Raw genomic sequence first — 18587 nt, 5'->3', positions numbered from 1 at the left:
TAAGCCTCAGTATTTGCATGTAATCAAGGTATCGGCTGAAATAGCTCATGTTATTTTTAAATTCCTTTGGAAGGTAAGAAACTTTGATTGCAACAGCCAAGATCAAATAATGACTTCTCTCTGGCATACTTTGCAGGTCACAGATTAAATCAAACGGCTAATACTGGGGGAAATACTCAATTCTCACTTGGTGTTAATTTGCAGATAAATGTCCCCTCAAGTTAACAGGAATAATTTCACTGATACATTGTCAACATTTAAATGATTTAATTTAAATTTCATTTTTATATTTTGAGTATTTCTGATACTGGTCTTTCCCATCACAAAGCAATCAAACTGAGAAGGGATGCGTAGCATTGAAAACTATCAGCAACTTTTTGGTATTTCCATGGTTTGCTGCGTAAGTAGTTATAAAAATGATACGTTCTCATCCAGATGTTTGATTTTTTTCTCCATTGAAAGTCTAGCTCGATGTCCACAATACAAAAGATGTTTCTTCAACTGTGAAATTTTATTTTAGCTACGTGTGAACTTAGGAAAAGTATGCAACTTATTTTGCTGTTATTATCCAGTAAGCCATAGCAATCATTGTGTGGACAATGCTGCACATTTCTACTGTGTCTGCAACAAGCATCTTGTTTTGCTGTATTTTCATATTTCTCAGCAACATTTTTTCAATAATTTTATTCTCAGAAACTATGATAGCATTATCTTTATAATCATTTCCTTCTACATGACATCTCATTACCAGCAGCTTCATGAGCAACTGAGAAACACCTGGACGCAGTCAAGTAGGCCTTAGGATAGTTATCTTTCCTGATCTATGATTATTTTTTTATTTGCAAAAATGCAAGGATCTTCTTATTGGATGTTGATGGAAAATTGACCATCACTCTCATAGCTGTAATCCATATGCAGTTGTAAATCAACCCACCAAAATACTTAAATAATACTTAGAGTCAACGTTAGACCATTATAATTTTGTCTGCTGTGGACCTCCCTAATAGGGGCTGGTAGACCCCTGATGCTCTGCCCCACTCAGTCACTAGTTATCCAATAATATCTACGTGTGGTAAAACCATTTTACATGTCAAAGAATAAGTCTATAAGTAATTCCAGCTGTGATCCTCTTAGCTAATGCTGCTCTGGAAATATCCCTCATACAATAGCTTTTTGCATTTCAGTGGCAGCATAGATGTCCTGCACAAAATTTGCTGAGAAATGCAGACTTCTGAGTATCTAATGGCTTTTTATGTGTGTGTAAATGAAGCAACTTTCAGCAAAGAAAGGTTGGATTCAACCCCACAGAAGTTACAGGGGTGGGGAGGAAGGGGCTGAGTATTCATCGTACCTCTCTTGATTATTTTCAGCTTTTTGTTGCAGTTTGACCCAGTCCCAGGGGTTCAAACAGCCACAGCAGTGCAGGACCAGAAGGTGTGCAAGCCACTCAAGGAAAGATGTCTGTCCTCCAGCACGAAAAACTCTCTTTCGGGCCTTCACCTAAGCTCAGAAGGTGATTTCTCTCTCTGGCTCCAGTGCCCAGCTCTGAAGACAACCAATCATTTCTGCAGCAGCTCGGAGCCCCCCAGGCTATATGCTAAAGCAAGCCAGCTCCTAAATGTGAAGGTACAGACACAATTTTATTTTGTATTTGAGTACTCAGGGAAAGAACATAGGAGCTGCAAGTAGAGACAAAGCAAGTTCAGTCTGCCAACCGGTAGAGAAGTGGCCGGTGCATTGGTTATTGCTCTGCAGAACACTGCAGAGTTGGGTTTTTGTTTGTTTCTTTCGTTCATTTATTATTACTATTTTTTTCCTGCGCATCACAGGACCAAATGTAGCGAACAGCAAGTTTGCAGGTCACACACCTATATGCAAGCTGAGAACTGAGCGGTCAGATACCAGGAAGATGGACAACATCCTGAGAACTTCCCCAGACCAGCTGAATGCTTCAGAAAAGAAAAAAATAAAAAAGAGTTTCCACAAAGAAGGTGGTTGGGAGTCTTCTTCTAAGGAGAATTCAGCCTCTCAAAGTGCACCATCAGTATTCCTCAGGGTGCCTGGGGCTTCCTCTGTATGGAAAAACACTGGTAGCTCTTCAGGTTGCAGTGGCTGCCTTTTAGAGTACCGATGTGTGGTTACTGCAAGTGGTGATTAGTATTCACAGGGAATTTCCTATTATGAAACGAATACCAGATTAGCAAGGTGTTGTATCTCCCACAGCAGTGACAGCGTGTCTCTGGCTGTACCATCCATATTCCCACTGGAGAAATCTGTCACTGATCCTTGCAGTCGAGCTTTTGTGGTGATAATAAACAACACTTACAAATCTCACAGCTGCTGTAAAGAGTCCTCATCAAGAGGACACTTGTAATGAGGCAAGAGACGGCCCTGATGTGCCGTCTTCTAGGAAGAAATAACGATTAGGTAACACTTACATAAGCAGCAATGGCTGTTTTTAGCTTTCCAATGGTCTATTTTTCCTTTCGAGCACCCTTCAGCATCTTTTGTAAGTACTTCTTCCTGTGCGTAATTGGCTTTGGCGACTTGTGCTTTGGATACTCTGGTCCAGAGTGCATCCAGCATTTCTTGCTGGATGCCTTTGAAAACCAGTGGAGTAACATCAAATAACGTTTGAGAAATTTGCAGCAGATGATTGCAAAGAGCAAAACTGCGAGTGCTGAAATGTTGTTAAGGTGCATGTCTTGCTGTTTATATTTGTGCACTTACCTTTAATTAAACTAAAAGCCTGTGTTGGCCAAAGGCATCTGGGGTCCCCTCCCTGAACATACACACTTCGAGGCAGTAATTGAGCTAATGCCCTGTACTATTAAAGACAGGCAAAAATAGTTCAGAGGCAGAGAGGCAAAGTCCCTCTGTGATGAGCGTGAGAACTGAAGAGGCAGGACACCACAGGAAACAATCATATCGGGGTTTTGCGTCTCTGAGGGGGATTGCTGGGTTGCCACCCTCCACCCAGGCCTCTCACCACATCGTGTAAGTGACAGCAGACTCTGGGTTTATTTCTGTGAGCAGTAAGCTTGGGCGGCAGTCAAATGATGGTGACAGGGCTCTAAGCCCCTGGTGCTCCTGTGCTCTGAGAACCCCATAAGAGCATCTTCAACCTCAGCTGAGCCAGGAAGCCTTGTGCATTTTAGGAAGGTTGGAGGTAAGGGCACAGAAAGTGTTGCAGCAATGCAGCTGGGTTTGGTCAGGCAAATTTTTTGTTTTGTTTTGTTTTGTTTTCAGCCAAAAATCCTATGCATGCAAAAGAATTTCCCAGAGGTATTGCCTCTGCTTCCCTTAGCTCTTCCCCCCTGCTCCCCACAGAACTCACAGACCACTGTGGGGTCAAAGACAAGTTTTGAACACCTAGAAATGAAGCAGAGCCTGTGGGTAGTGGGAAGGATGAGGATGCTCTTTGCAAAGAACATTCTGAGCAGAAATCAAGAAGTTTTTTCTCTGTATTATTGCTCTGCACTTGTGCAATTCTCCTTTCCTGGTGCTGTAGGAAAACCCAGCCCATCCGCAACGGGGTTGGTACCACACTGGAGAACAGGAGGGATGGAAACAAAACCTTCCCCTCCCCTCCCCAGAATGTTATACTCACGTGGGCATTGAATTGTCACCACATTTGAGGTTTGCAGCCAGAATGCAGTATGTGTGCTTATTTGGGTAGCTGATCAAAATAGCACATTTAAAATGTTTTTTGCATGTCTGAAAGTGTTTTTTGTTTGTTTCCTTTTTTTTTTTTTTTTGATCAAATAACAGTGAAGCTTCAATATGGAAAGACTACTGTATTACTGAAAGTTTTGTGTTAGGGGTTCTCCCAGGAATTAATGAGCAGCTGCATGCTGGAAAGACATCCCTACACATGTGGCTCTTGGGAGGGCTCAGAAATCGTTTTTGAAAAATAAATGGAAAAATTGACCCATGGAGCAAGTTCTCTATGCTTCTTGGAAATATATGATTCACATTTCAGCCCCATTTTGTAGCCCTTGGACAGGACAGAAATACAAGGGGAAAAGGTGGGAAAGTAGAAAGGGCAAGAGGGAAGCCAGGAATGGGAAATGCATGCGTCACAGGATGAGCTTAGGGTAAGTGGAGTTTCCATTTGGGCAGTCAGGGGAAAACATGTCTTTCTGTGTGTATTAAAAACATGCTTTCCAACTTCATATTTTTACTAGCTGTTTGGTGAAGGAGTCCAGATGAGATTACAATACAGATGTGCATTATGAAAACCAGATATAGAAAACATGACTTCCTAAAAGTATGTGATGATTCAGTGGGGGCCAGATTCAACATTTTTGACCTCCTGGGGGAATTTCATACATGATGGCCCAGGGACCAATAACACTGCAAGTCACTCCTCAAATCTTAGTCATGGACCGAGCAGTGTGAGCTTTGAGGTCAGTCAGTCAACACGGGTACCTCTTCGTGTTGGTGTATTAATAAAGGCCATAGGGGGAACGAGAAAATGAATGACAGCATGATCATTGCATACCCTTACTTCACTATCCTATCCTATCCTATCCTATCCTATCCTATCCTATCCTATCCTATCCTATCCTAATCCATGCCCAGCAAACAGTTGCTCATGCACACAAAACTAAGCATTATGGGACAGGCACTAGGGAGGCTGAGGAGTTCAATCTTCATTACCATCTTCACACGGTATTTGTATGTCAGATTCCCTTAAGGATGCCAGGCTTCTCCTCACCTTGTCAGCGAGCAGCCAGTCTCCAAATGGAAAACTCGCCATCTGCAGGCCAACGAGACCACTCGCAAGGACCCGTGAACAAAGCCAGATAAGCTCAGGGGGATTTCCTCTTAGGATTTCCTCTTCTTTTCTGCTCTGGCTGGCAAAATGATACTGCCCTTTGGGCGTTATCCCAAGGAAGTTTGGAGGGTCTGCTTCTGGAGCTTCATCTGACCTCATAAAAATGCAAGAACAGAGTTGATGATCTTCTACAGAAGGTTTCTCCTACTCTTGCTCACAGTCTCCCCATGCGTGGTCGGTGTCTCAGCTGTTGGGTTCCTGCCCCTCGGGCTTCCCAGCACAGGCCCTAGCACCCTCTCCCTGCTACTAGAAATCATCATTGTTTTCCCCACGAAACATATTTTTGGTGAGAGCATACTGTTTGTTAACCATTTTATTTTTTTCCATGGAAACATGTTTTATTTTGGAAAGATACCAAAACACAGTGTTTTGGGAAGTCTGAGCTTCCTTTGTCAGGCTGGAGGAACGTTGCTAGAATGCGTTTTTCTATTTGAAATAAATTTCAAGGAGAAAAGTTGCTGTATTTCTGTGCCTGCCTTACTGTAGTGATCAGGATCACCAGTAAAAGGTCAAGACCAGAATAAAATGTTTCATTTTTATAAACTTTATCCTTTTACCCCTTAAAAACAAGAGGCCGGCGAGGCAGTCTTGGTTTCACCCCATTTTGAATAGAAGCTATCCCACAGCCGCTGAAAGGAAAACATGTAAATACTGCTGAGGAAAGAGAGGATCTGCAGGCCTGCCTTCACCACCCTTGTAAACCGTGTCCTGAACGCCATCACGCAGCGCGCTAATGAGAAACAGCCGAGCCTTAGCATGCCTCCTGCCCATAACTCACCACACATTTGGCTCGGCCGGGCCTAGTGACTGTGAGCGGGGCCCAGCCCTGTTTATGGCTTCTTCTGGCTCTTATCAGAGGTTTGGTGGTGGCCTTGTCCCACCAGTAGCTTTGGCCGTGGGGTGACACTGAGAGCAGCCACCAGGCACGGTGCAGCCCAGAGAGATGCCAAAGCTTTGGGTGGTTGCTCCTGGTTGACTTCATACGCACTTACAATCCATTGGTCACAGGGCACGCAAAGAAGGATGTTAACAACATTCGTAGTGATCTCACTGCCTTCAGAAGTGAAGCCGAAGCTGTTTTTCAGCCCTGAGGAAGTGGAAGCATGTCTTGTTGTAGTTTGGGCTGTGGGATTTGACAACAGCTATATTTTTTTGCTTTAAACTTGGATTTCTAAAGGAGAAGGCATAAAGAAAGACCCAGGGAGGTTGTGGAGTCTCCTTCTCTGGAGATATTCAAGGCCCGTCTGGACGCCTACCTGGGCAGCCTGCTCTAAGGAACCTGCTTTGGCAGGGGGGTTGGACCCGATGGTATCTTGAGGTCCCTTCCAACCCCTACACTTCTGTGAAGACTGGATTTCATGTTTCTGTTTGCCTAGAGCTGGACACTGGTGTTTTGCATTAAAAAGCAGTGGTCACTTATTTTTAAAAGATATTTAAAAAATCAGTGAGCTGGTCTGCTGCTTCCAGATGAATCCTGAGGCACATCCACATACTCACACATGTTGCAGGCTGCCATGACCTGAAGAACTTATGCCTCAAGTACACAAAGACAGGCGCAGGAGAGGATGTAGTGTGTCCTGCTCTCTTCAAAGCCACGGCATTTGCACAAGTGATGCTCTGCGCTTTATAGCTGCTCGCAGCTGCCCTGCAAAGCTCAGCCTGTGCCAGCTCTCTCGGGTGAAAGGAGAGCGGTTTGCATACCAATGAGGTACGCACAGGCTCCCTCCTTGATAATGACAGAACACCAACGAGCTCCTTAGTTGGCACGATTTTATTGTCTTCATCTTCCTGACACACGAGACTCGGTGGTACAAGTAAGTAACCCACATACAAAGGGAAACAGTTGTATTAAGAAATCTGCATGGCATGACAATGGTACAAGCTTTCTTGTTGTGTGATGGGTGTCATTTGAGTGAGTTAATAAAGAAGATGTCTTTGGGGGATTTCTGGTCTTCTGTGATAATTTCCTTCAGTCTGAAAGTACTTAGAGCTGAGGTACATTTGCTGGGACCCCGTTTGGATGCTTGGATCAGCGCCGCCCGCACTGTTCCCATTCTTTAGGGGAATGAAAGATCTCAGTAACCGGGGCTAGCAATCCAGAGCTGTGTTCAGACAGCCCACTGCATTTGTACAAGTCCCAAGGGACACAATTATTTAACACTGGTGATGTAGCTCAACTAGACATGGCTGTTCCTTGGTAAGGATACACTGGCTCTGCAGCATCCAAGAGTTTTATTTCTCTGAAACTTTTCAGAAGCCCTGGGGAGCACAGCGATGGGAAGCATCTCAGCCATGTAAAAACTTTCTCAGTGCCCTGCAAGGGCCAGAGGGACAGGCGCTGCATCTGCTGTGGGGCAGGCCAGAAAGTTGTGCGGTCTGTGGGTTGTGGTCACAGTTTCTTGCAGTCAAAGCAACCTGTGCTGGCTGCATTCACCGGTTCCTGCACACGAAGCCTTTTGTTCACAGCCTTTTTTTGGTAGGTACAGGGCAAGTAGGTGCCTGTGAAGCTCCCCTGTGCTTCAGAAAACTGGCTCAAGTTTTTAGAAGGGGCTTTGGCTGCCTAACATGAGACACATTATGGAAGAAGCGTGATTTTAAGAGAGCAAGTGCTGAGCACTTCCCAAAAAATCAGATCCTTTGGTAAGGTGTCCCGTGTTGGACATCTGAAGTCACTTGCCACTGTTGAAAATATAGTCCCTAACAGCTAACTGGGGGTTTTCTGAGAATAACCAGTTTGGTGCACTATAGATTATTATGGCTTTGTCTTCTCAGCAGTATGCTTTTGCTACTGTTTTGCACACACCCCGGAAAGCCTGCTGTAGTGCTGGCTGGCCAAGTGAGAATCACACCACGCCACCAAGTTGTTCTTGCACCTGCAGCTGTGCACAATACAAGCAATGAACAGGGACAAGTCAAGCACAGTGACAGGAGATATGAAACAATTTCCAAAACTGCCTCAGGTCCTTCAGGCTGTAAGAGGTTAAATACAGGCCTGCCAACTCTTTTGCTATTTGGTATTAAAAAAAAAAAAGTCATTTGGTAGGCAGGAAAGCAGATGCCCATAAATATTTTTTTCTTTCCATATTGAAAGTTCTCATCAAAAACTGAAAAATGCTTTGTTCTATAAAAAGAGATGCTAGTGGAAATGAAAAACAGAAATAAAACTTAGCGGACGTTACACATTTTGGAAAATGCATAGGGAGCGAAGTAGTTAAAATTGGTTCTGCTAAGAGCTGATTATACTTCTGTGCTCATTTCTAAGGTAACAGAAATCTCCTTTAGCAAAATGCTAAGTGGAAATGCTATGAGGATTCGCAGTTATTATTTGTGAGGTTTCTCTGTTCACACAGAAGAGCTCCTTTTGGATGGTGTGCGGTCCTTACCAGAATGGGAGTAAGAGAAGAACTTGTTCTCTACATTTCCCTGCTATTTCCACCACAGAGTGATTTTTACTCCGTGTTCATCGGTGCTTGCTCGTAACCTGCTGTACAAATCCAACCATTAGGTGGAGCTTTTCTACAGCTGAGAGATGTGATCTGTGGCAGCTCTGCCTGGGAGGGATGCTGCACCGCAGGACTGAGTAATGCCCGTGTGTTGTTATCTGCTGGCTGCAGGTGGGCACGAGAAAAGCTAAAATGGGGGGTGTGCTGTATTTTAATATGAAATCTTTGATTATTATTTTTTTTTAATTTCTTTTAGTATTTCTATTGCTGTCCTTTCAGTTGAAAAAGGCGAGAGATGGTAGGAAAGTGAGATGCATCTAGAGAACAGTTGACGTGGTGCTGCTGAAGTGAGGTACATCCAGAGTGCAGTTGACCCGGTGCTGTTTTTGGGGACCAAAGACGGAGTTGCTTGCCATTCAGTCAGAAATGCAGGCGTGGGACTGCTGGAGATGGCCATGCATTCAGCAACAGGAAGGGGACAGACTGTCCACTTCAGTGTGAAGTTTCTTTGGATAGCCAGACTTGGCTATCCACATTACCCAAACCAATCCTTCTGTGATCTCCATATTACTGAGCCCATCCAAGAGGTTTCTTGCTGATTTGGAGAGTTTGGGAAGCTTTTCACTGTGGTCTAATTGGATAGGACATAATCATCTGAAATACTTTACTAACGGCTGCTGCTGGGAGCCTGCCTGGTTCCTCTGCCTGCCCCACTGCTAGCCACGAACCCTCCCCTTGGAGGAACACTGACAGGCATGGGACATCAACCACCTCAATAGGAAGCCTGTACCAGGGTTTGACCACCCTCACGGTAGAGAATTTTCCCTAATGCTCAGTCTGAACCTCCCTTGACACAGCTTTGAGCCATTCCCACATGTCCTGACATCGGTGCCCAGGGAGCAGAGACTGGCACCTTCCTCTGTGCTTCCCCTCCTCAGGACTTGCAGAGAGCAATGGGGTCACTCCTCAGCCTCCTCTTCCCCAGACTGGACAGCCCGGGTGTCCTCAGCCTCTCCTCATGGGAGACTTGTTTGATCGACTGCATCTATAGTGAAACCAGGGCTTTAAGGAATTGTAACTAAAACTGACAAAAATAGTAATGATAGTAATATCTTGCTACATTTAGTGAGGACTATGGACCTGGTGCCTTTAGAGACTTTGAGAGGTGCTGGCTGCCACTGTACTTTAGTGAAGCAGAAGGCTGTCGCATGGCATAGGAGCAGGACTGTACAGCATTACGCCCGTCACACAAAATGGCAAAAGCGAAGAGATGTGTCAGCAAAGGCAGCGACAATATCTGGTACTGGGTCAGACGCAGTGAAATGGCAGCCTGAGAGGGCTCCCTCGCTGCTTCTCCTGGGGTGAAGGAGGCTGGGAAAAGCTCTGAGGGACTGGAGCCAGGAATGGGAAATGAAATTTTTTATGTCTGTTGTGTATGTCTCCTGGGCAAGGATCTCACCAGAGTTGGTGCCTGGTGATTTGCACAGTTTGTGCCACAGATGATGTAGATGTACATCCTCCTCCCCATGCTCCTCTTCTTTCTTAAATACTCACTTCTGGAGTCTCTTTGCTTATCAGCAATGCCAAATTCCCCATCAGTGTGGTCAGGAGCGGCTTGTTTTGAGCTGCTAACTGCAAGACACTCCAAATAGTTGCCTGTGCTCTTCTGGTGCTTGCCGCTAAGATTTGCATGGCCTCACTCCCTCCTCTCTTGAGGAATTGATTGTGCTAACCCCTGAAGCTCAGGGATGTTCATTACACCTAAGGATGCATTCAGTGCAAATCTCCATCATTCCTGAAGTACACTTCAGGGAGGAACCCTCAGTTGGCTCAAATGGATGTTTTACCTCTTACCATCAGAGATGAAGGCACGCTGTGATCTAAAAGTTAACCCTCAGGAGATGACTCTGCCCAAACAGAGGGTGTTGCACCTTATTCTCCTTGTGCTGTGTCCATCAAGAAAACCAGGCATTGCAGGTGTGAAATGGAAGAGCCGAGGCCCCCCCTGGTACCCACCGATTCACTCTCCTGGGGGGCACCTGCTGCACACGTGGGTAATTTTCTGCTAGACAGAATCCTTTAATTCGTCACAAGGCAGTGATCTTTCAGATGTGAATAAGAGGGGAAAAAAAAAGCTTTTAAGTTTCTTTTGAAAGATTAGAAAAAGAATAATAAAAGCGGCTTCTCCTATGCCAGCAAGATCTGCCTGCTGTTTTAAAATGCCAGCTAGCAGAGAATTTACTATTCAAGTCTGGTGCAGACGCTTTATGTTGTAAGGGCTTTTCTCCAATGGGAAATGAAATCATGGACAATAAAAAGTAAATTACAGCTTAGGTTTAGTACAAAGTGGCCTTTATGGTTGCCAGCCCATAAAAGCTGCAAGGGTGACATACACCTCCGTGCAGAAAGGCAGCGTTGTACAACCGATAAATTCCCTTCAGCGTCTTTTTTTTGAGGACCAGTGTGGTATACAAATGCACTTCTCATTTTGTGAGCCTGCAGATGCCAGGAAGCCTAACTCGTGGCATGTTGTGGACAAGAAATCAAAGCCCAAGCCTCTTCAGCAGCCAGGGGATGTTGCTGCGTGCATGTCCCCTCTTCCTCCCAGCAGTGTCCCTGACCAGGCCGGCCCAGTTGTCACGTATATGACTCGTGTGCGTTATTCGGGCAAAGGGATTTGCTCCCAGCGTGCTGCCAGCCCGCTCTCGTCCTCGCTCCTTGCTGGCCGCGGGTCGGGGCGGCCTGCCAGCTGGGCTGGAGCAGCAGCCAGGCCGCACCCAGCAGGCCGCACGCTGCGGGAGGAGGACATCCGAAACACTTGAGGGGAGCCAGGGCCACAGGGAGCAACCAGCGCTTGCCCTCTCTCTTCCTGGGCAGCTCTGAAGCTCGGTGCCACTGAAAAGATTGGGCTTTTAATTGTTTTTTTGAGCAGCCCCACCTTTGCTGTCACGGAGCCAAGATCTGCATGGGGGTGGCTGTGGAAAAAATGAATCGACTCTTTAGGCCATGCCTTTAAATACCTGAACTTGTCATTATGGCACTGAGCTGAAGGGGTGCACAGGAGATTTTTGCTGTAACATCTCTCTGCCTGTCTGCTGTTCACCAGGGGCAGAGGAGCCTTTGGAGCAGCCCCGTCCTCATTTCTCCAAAACAAAGTTTGTCCCGTGCACGCTTTACGCAGAAGCCGCTGTTGTGGTACACACACAAAGCCACGGCCCATTAGCAGTGTTCGGCAGTGCTGGCTGCCTCGTATTGCTCCTTTGCACATCAGGCTGTAAAATCATCACTTCCTAAGACTTTTGGTGCTAGCTGCAGTGCCTGGCTGTGCCCGCATGCCCAAGGACCCAGGCTGAGACAGAAATCCCAAGAAGAGCTGAGCTCCCCCGGCAAGGTTTTCAGCCTCTCCTGCTGACATTATCCCCCAGAGAGGTTCTCAGAGCCTTTCAGCATTGAGCTGCTCCGTACTCCTATACTTGTTGCACATTTGTCTGCACATTTGTTAAGAATAACTTGAAATGGCATGTCCCTCCCAACAATAATGCATGCAGTATGTGGCCAAAGTACCAATAGCTTCACAGGAGGTTAAATCACTATTTTTCCAATATTAATAAGGCTGAAAATTTGCATTCACAGTAAGAGCTTTTGTAAAACCAATGTCCTTTGAGGATTTTTCTGCAGATAAATGAAGCGTTCCCTTCCTGCCCTCACTACTTCTGCTAGCAGTGCCACTCAATGCAGCCATAGACCAACAGTTCCCATTAACTGGTGAAAAGGCAGAGCCTGGAACGAGCGCTTTTTGACATAATTAAAGCTGACACTGCCTACCACCATTCCTGGAAAAAGTGTTAGCAGAGTTTCATTAGAATAAGTAAATACAAATAGAGTTCACCCTGAACAGTCGTCTTTGTTACAAACAACACCCATTAGTTAGCAAGGGGAGTCTGGAGCAGGACTGAATTCACACTGATCTCAAAGCCCTTCTCATATTTAATTTATAAACTGATGATTAATTCAGTGATTAGCTAATTCACTAGCAGTGATTAATTTAATTCATGTCTTCAGGCTAATCTTAAGGAAAAAAAAGCCCAGCTTGGATAGATGCACATCAATGTCCTTGTGATTAAAAAATGACAATGTAATGCCCTGGAGAGTAAAGAAAAAAAGAAAGATTGAGTGACTCGGTGGCATGATCAGCTGTAAGTTCTTACTTAAGCTGTAGCAGTATTTTTCAGCTGTGATGTTTAAATGTGTCAGTTACTCTAATGATCAGTGGTTTAAAAGATGAATCTAAGGGTCCTTCACCGTAGCTTTCCACTGTGTACTTGGAGAATGATGCTGTTTTGGAGCAGTCTTCCAGCTCTGCCTCTCTGTCACTTGTTACAGCAGCTGCCTGCCAGCTAGCCTCCCTTTCAGCAATGTCTTTTTCATGCTTCACCAAATTATTTGATGAGAGTGCTTGGTACTTCTTAAATCCAGGACGTTTTTTTCTATTTTCAACAGGACTTCCATCATATTTAGATGCATCATGCAATGGGGATGACTGGGGGGACTTCTCTTTATTAGACAAACAGGTCTCTTTTGGGACAGTGTCTTTTGGGACAGTGTTGCTTTTACGTTTTATGCCGTCACGTGGCAACGGAGTTTGAGAGCTCTTGAGGTCACCTGCAGAGCCTCCTTTTCCTGAATCATGATTGTCCTTCTTCCCTTTCTTATCCGAAGACTGCAGCTGGTATTTCTCTGTTCTTAGGGGTACACTCCTCTTTTCTGGACTACCAGCTTTATACTTCATTTTTTCATCAGACGGAGGTGTCGATTGCTTCTTTTTGGCTGTGACGCTCTTTTCTTGAGGTTTCACCTGCAGATTTGAAGATGGAGACTGGGACATCCCAGAACCTAGATCTTTGCTTCTATCTTTTACATCATTTGCATCAGGCTTTTTAAAACTTTCAGTTGCAGTTTCTTGTTTTTCTCCTCCTGGACTATTTTTCCCAGGCTTTGCTGATTTACTTGGAAGGGGTAACTGATGGTTCCCAGCACACTGGTGTTTATCATCCTCTTTTACAGCCTTTGTTTCAGGTGGCCTGATGTCCTCTGCTGATGGTGTCTTTTGCTTCCTCTTCCCTGAAGTAGTTTTTTCTTGGGATTTCATCCCTTTTTTTGAAGAGGGTGACTGGGGCTCCTCAGAATTTGGATCTTCATCTTTTTCTTTTACAGCATTAGTACCAGGCTTCTTAAAACCTGTAGCAGCTGATGTTTGTTGCTTTTGATCTTGAGCATCCTTTTCTTGAGGCTTAGCCAGTATTTCTGAAGATACTGATCGGTACTTCTTGAGATTTGGAAACTTGTTCTTCTCTTTTGCAGTATTTGTACCAGGCATTGTAAAATCTTCAGACCTAGTTTGCTGTTTTTCTCCTCCTGGAGTTTCTTTCTCATGCTTTGCTGATTTACTTGACAGTGGTAACCGGTACTTTCCTGGGTGCTGGTGTTCATTGTCCCCTTTTACAGCCTTTGTTTTGGGTGACGGGATGTCCTCTGCTGCTGGTGTCTTCTGCTTCCTCTCTGCTGAAGAACTTCTTTCTTGAGGCTTCTCCAGTTTGTTTGAAGAAGGTGACTGGGGCTTCTCAGAGGTATGTTTAGTCTTTTTTTCAGCTGACCTAGTTTCAGGCTTTACAAAGTCAGCAGGTGATGTTTGTTGCTGAGGGGAAGATTTCTTGTCTTGCTTCACCAGAGGATTTGATGATGGTATTTGATTTTTAGGATCACATGAAGTATTCCTCTCTCCTTCATGACTCTTTTTATGCTGCACTGGATCGTTTTTCAAACCATGAAAAGTATTCTCCTCATCAGTGGTGTTATTGTCATTGCTTGCCGTATTTCTTGGCGGCACTGAATAATTCTTGAAGCTCAACTTTATGTTTCTTTTCCCTGCAGTGTCATTTGCACGTTTCATTGGTTCATTTGATGAGGACAGTTGGTGTTTCTCTTTATTGCAGCAGATGTTTTCATCGACTGTCATATCATGTTTGTGTTTTACAATATCTCTTGCAGGTGTTGGGCACTTCAAGCCCTGCCCAGTATTTTTCACTCCTTGAATGTTAGTATCACGTTCTGACGAAGATAGCTGAGGTGCCTGAGGACTATGAGCACTCCTCTCATTTGAAGAGTTATTATCATGATCCATCGTATCGCTTGGTGTTGATACTTGTTCCTCCTGAAATTTATGTAAGACACTTCTCTCTTCTCTCTCCTCTGTCTCCATGCTCTCATTGCCATGCTTCATGTCATCATCTGAAGGCAAAGGCTTATGTTTTTTATATTTGGAGACATTATCAGTAGCTTTTGCATGCTTCTTTTGGCCTGACACCAATTCAGTTGATGAAGGAAACAGGTTCTCTTCCTGCATATCACTTCCTTGCTTCAAGGTATCATCTGGAATTTGTGTTTGGTTCTTCTCCAAGAGTAACAGGGGCTTTCTTGCTAACACGGTTTTATTTTCATGTTTTCCTGTTTTCGTGGTCGAAAGTGAAATATAATTATCAAAGGTCTGGAGTGTAATTGTCTCTTCAGATGTAGCATTTTCATTTTCTGTTTCATGATTTGGGGACAGCAGTTGGTTCTTAAAATCACATTCATTTTTCTTCTCCACTGTAGTATTGTTCTCATGCATTGTCAACTCATCTGAAGAGGGTAATGGATGCTTCTCATAGCCGTGACTGCCATGCTCATCTTCCACACCACCAGCTCCTGGTCTTACCATATCAGTAGGTGGAAGGTCCGGGGGATTTACAAGAGTGTGGTGGATTCTTTGTCCTGCAACCCCACTCACTGGTCTTGTTAAAAGGTTTGATGAGGATGACAGCCCTGTTTCAGAGTCAGGCCATGGCATCTCGTCTGCAGTGGTCTCCTCACGCTGAATGAAATACTTGGACAGCTTGTGACAGGTCTCCAGGTCAGTCAAGGTACTCCTGCCCAGGACTGGATTGTCTCCATCATTCATTATTTTGTTTGATGAAGATAATTGGCCCTTCCCCAAATCCTCTTCTGCGAAGTGCAATCTGTGTTTCACAAACTCACCTGGCAAAGGGCCTTGTTTCTTTTCCCAGTCAGAAGAGGTGTGCTCTTCTGCAGCACCAGGCTCCTGCTCCTGGCTCTCCTTTAAGGAGAGCGTAGGTTTGGTCTGATTCGCGTCTGGATTTGACATGTCAGCACCGGAATTACCAAAGTCATTTTGTGGGCTGGGCATTTGAGGTGGCTGCAGCTGCTTGATTTTGGGTTCATTTTGCTTCTGACACTGGGGTGTTTCATTCTCCTGTTCCTTTTTATCTGGGACATCACTAAAATTTTTGCTAGAAGTAGAGTGTATTTTGTCTTCACTGTGATACTTCTCTCCTTCTTTGGCTTCCTCAGAACATCTGCCTCTTAAACCTGGTGTCTGTTTTTGAGCTACGGGTGGTCTTTTACCAGCAGCTGGTGTTAAAAGAGTTAGCTGTTGGTCCTGTGTCACAGGCTCAGCTTCAAAAGATGCTTGAACTCTCAGAGAGTAAAATGGCAGGGTGTTTTCCAGGGCTTTCTGCTCCGGGATATATTTTTGGCCTGCAAAAAAAGGAGCCTTTTCTGGCTGTGTGAGCTCTGGGTCAGCTTCCTCAGAACAATACACGTACATTATTATTTCAGGAATCTCATCTGTTTTAGTGTCCTGAGGACTTGGTTCAGGGGATCCTTCAGCTTTGCTAGAGTAAGGTGAGCTAGAGGGTGGACCATCATCCTTAACACGTTGCACAGCATTGGTAGTCCCCAGTAGTGAAGATGTATCAGGCCCAGCTGATAAGTTATTCCTGTTGAAGTCTAGACTATGTTCAGATGCAGGAGGAATGCAATCTGCAAGTGCTTTATTTTTACAGATGGTAGAAGAGCCATCTAGATGAGGATTAAAGTCAGGTCCTTGCTTTGTGGAATCTATTTTCATCTCAGCACTGTCCTTTGCATCAGGCATCTCCTTGGGTGCCATCAGTATCTGTTCTTTGTCCTCCCTGTCCTGGACTGCATGTGCTGGTGTTTTCTTCTCACCAGGCTTTCTCTCAGACTCTCCCTTTTCCTTCAGTGGTGTGTTGCGATTGAAAGGCTGTATCGCAGCGTTATTTTTTGACCAGCTCCAAGGATGGTTAATTTCAGTAGCCATGCTGAGTCTGGGCATTGGAACCATGGAGCACACTAAATACTGGGACTCAGGACTATTTATATCTGTGGCTGCCAGTGCTGCCGTGCGCAGTACTCTGACCTCGGGTTTACGAATAGCTTTTCTGCTGGGGAAGTTTTTAGTCTTCTTCTCACCTTTGCGCAAGAGTGACGCTTTCACCTCCGCGGCTGAACAGAGGGAGCTTTGTTCAAACTGCTCCTTCAGCTTGGAGAGGACTGAACTCTTGTTGACTATTTTTGGCAAGCCACTGTTTGGCCCCTTCTTTTTCCAGACGGGAGACTTCTCCTTGGCTTCTTTTTCTTCGGCAGCCAGAAATTTCTTCAAAATGTCCTTCACTGTGTTTTTCCCACTCTGGCCACTCCACCTGACCCTCTCGCTGGGCACTGTGTCTTCACCCTCTTCTGCCGCTTTTCCATCTCCTCTTCTCTCCTTGCCTCTGTCTAACTTGTTTCCAGCCCTGTTCACCCACAGCCTCTCCTTAATGACCAGTCTGCCGACTTCTCTTCTTTTCTTGATGTAAGGCTCGCGATTGTTGTTTAGAAACCTGGACCGCAGGAGCTGAAATCGGGTAGGGTACTGCCCCCTGTTTGGGTCTGGAGATGGTTGTTTAAAACTCACCTGGTTTTCTTTACCTTCTGCCCATTTTGTCCTCTTGCTGTTGAGCTGCGGGTCGCAGGCTGCGAGCTCAGTGACGTACAGCAGCAGGCTGCTGAGAACAGCAAAGGCCCCTTGCTCTGTTGCCATCCTATTGAGCTTCTTCTTCAGCACCAAAGGGTCTATCAGCATCTTATCTCCACATGAGTTTGTGCTTTTGGTGCTGCACAAGAAAAAACACGCATGTTCTTTTCAAGTCATCAACATTGCTGCTACCTCCTTATTTTGCTTTAGTGGCATGCTACTGTGCATAAAATGGAAAAAAATACTTTGACTTTGAACTTTTCTAGAGAGTTGGTGTTAGTGGCCTGTTAAAAAGCATGCAAAGTGCTTTACAAGCTTCGTGAGGCATCGTGTAGCGGAGCGCACAGGCTTTACACAGTTCCTGTGGCACCGTCGGCTGTTTCTTCTGTGCTTTGTGGCAAGTGGAAGCACTCAGGGGAACAACAAATCTAGTCAGGGTGACCTCATCTCCCCCGTGCCACTCCTCACTCTAATTTGGTGTTACAGTGTCCTAATGCAAGGACAACATCGAAGCTCTTTTCCCCTCCTGCTAGGTAAAGCATAGGTAAAGGTAAATACGATGAGAACACAGCAGGAGAACATGGTTCTGCCCATGGGTTACCAAAACAGACTCTCAAACGATCCAAATGAAACAACATATCAAGGCTGGTGAGCACAAATGTACTACTGATGGTTTTTGCTAATGGTACTGTTTAGAAGTCAGGAGGTATGCTTCCAAAATAAAGAGAAAAAAAAAACAACAACACGTGATTTGCATTATTTGCATTTTGATAGAATTCAAATCCTAATTCAAATTTATGCTCTTAAATCTTCTTTCTGAAAGAGTACCACCACACAGCTCAGCACTACCTGACAAACCAACAACCGTGGCAATGTCACTTGGCTGCAAGACCCTTTAATCTGGGGCAAGAAGGCTGGTATGTTGGATCTACACTTGAGGTACTGAAGAATCAGGCCCTTGGACAGCTGGGGATTTAGGCAATGCTTTAATTGGTGTGGATCAGTTACTAAATAAAATACTGAACTCAGCACAAGAGCTGCAGTGTGAAGTCAATAACAATAGATGGGGCTGGAAGGGAAAAAGAAAAAAACAAGAGGTGTCAGCTTTCTAACACCACAAAAGTCTGGAAGGCTACTTCACCGTGCAGAGAAATAGCTTCATGCACAGAATTGCAGCCTGCATACCAGGAGGGTATTAATTTTTATGAGCAGAAGCCGAATAAGAAATTCTTCAAATTAAACCCACACGTAGAAAACGAGGAGAAGCTGCAGAGGCTCATCCTTTGGGGAGTGTCAGGCTTGAAAAGCTGTGGAAGGCCCTTCTGTGCCCCAGCAGCTGTTACCCCATGGACTCGGAAAGAAACTGGAACTGTTCCCCCCAGTTTTATTACAGGGGCTATTTGGAAAGTGAGGGGCTGCTCCTCATCCG

This window comes from Cygnus atratus, chromosome 1 (genome assembly GCF_013377495.2).
Source record: "Cygnus atratus isolate AKBS03 ecotype Queensland, Australia chromosome 1, CAtr_DNAZoo_HiC_assembly, whole genome shotgun sequence".
Taxonomy (NCBI): Eukaryota; Metazoa; Chordata; class Aves; order Anseriformes; family Anatidae; genus Cygnus; species Cygnus atratus.
This window is presented reverse-complemented; position numbering follows the sequence as displayed.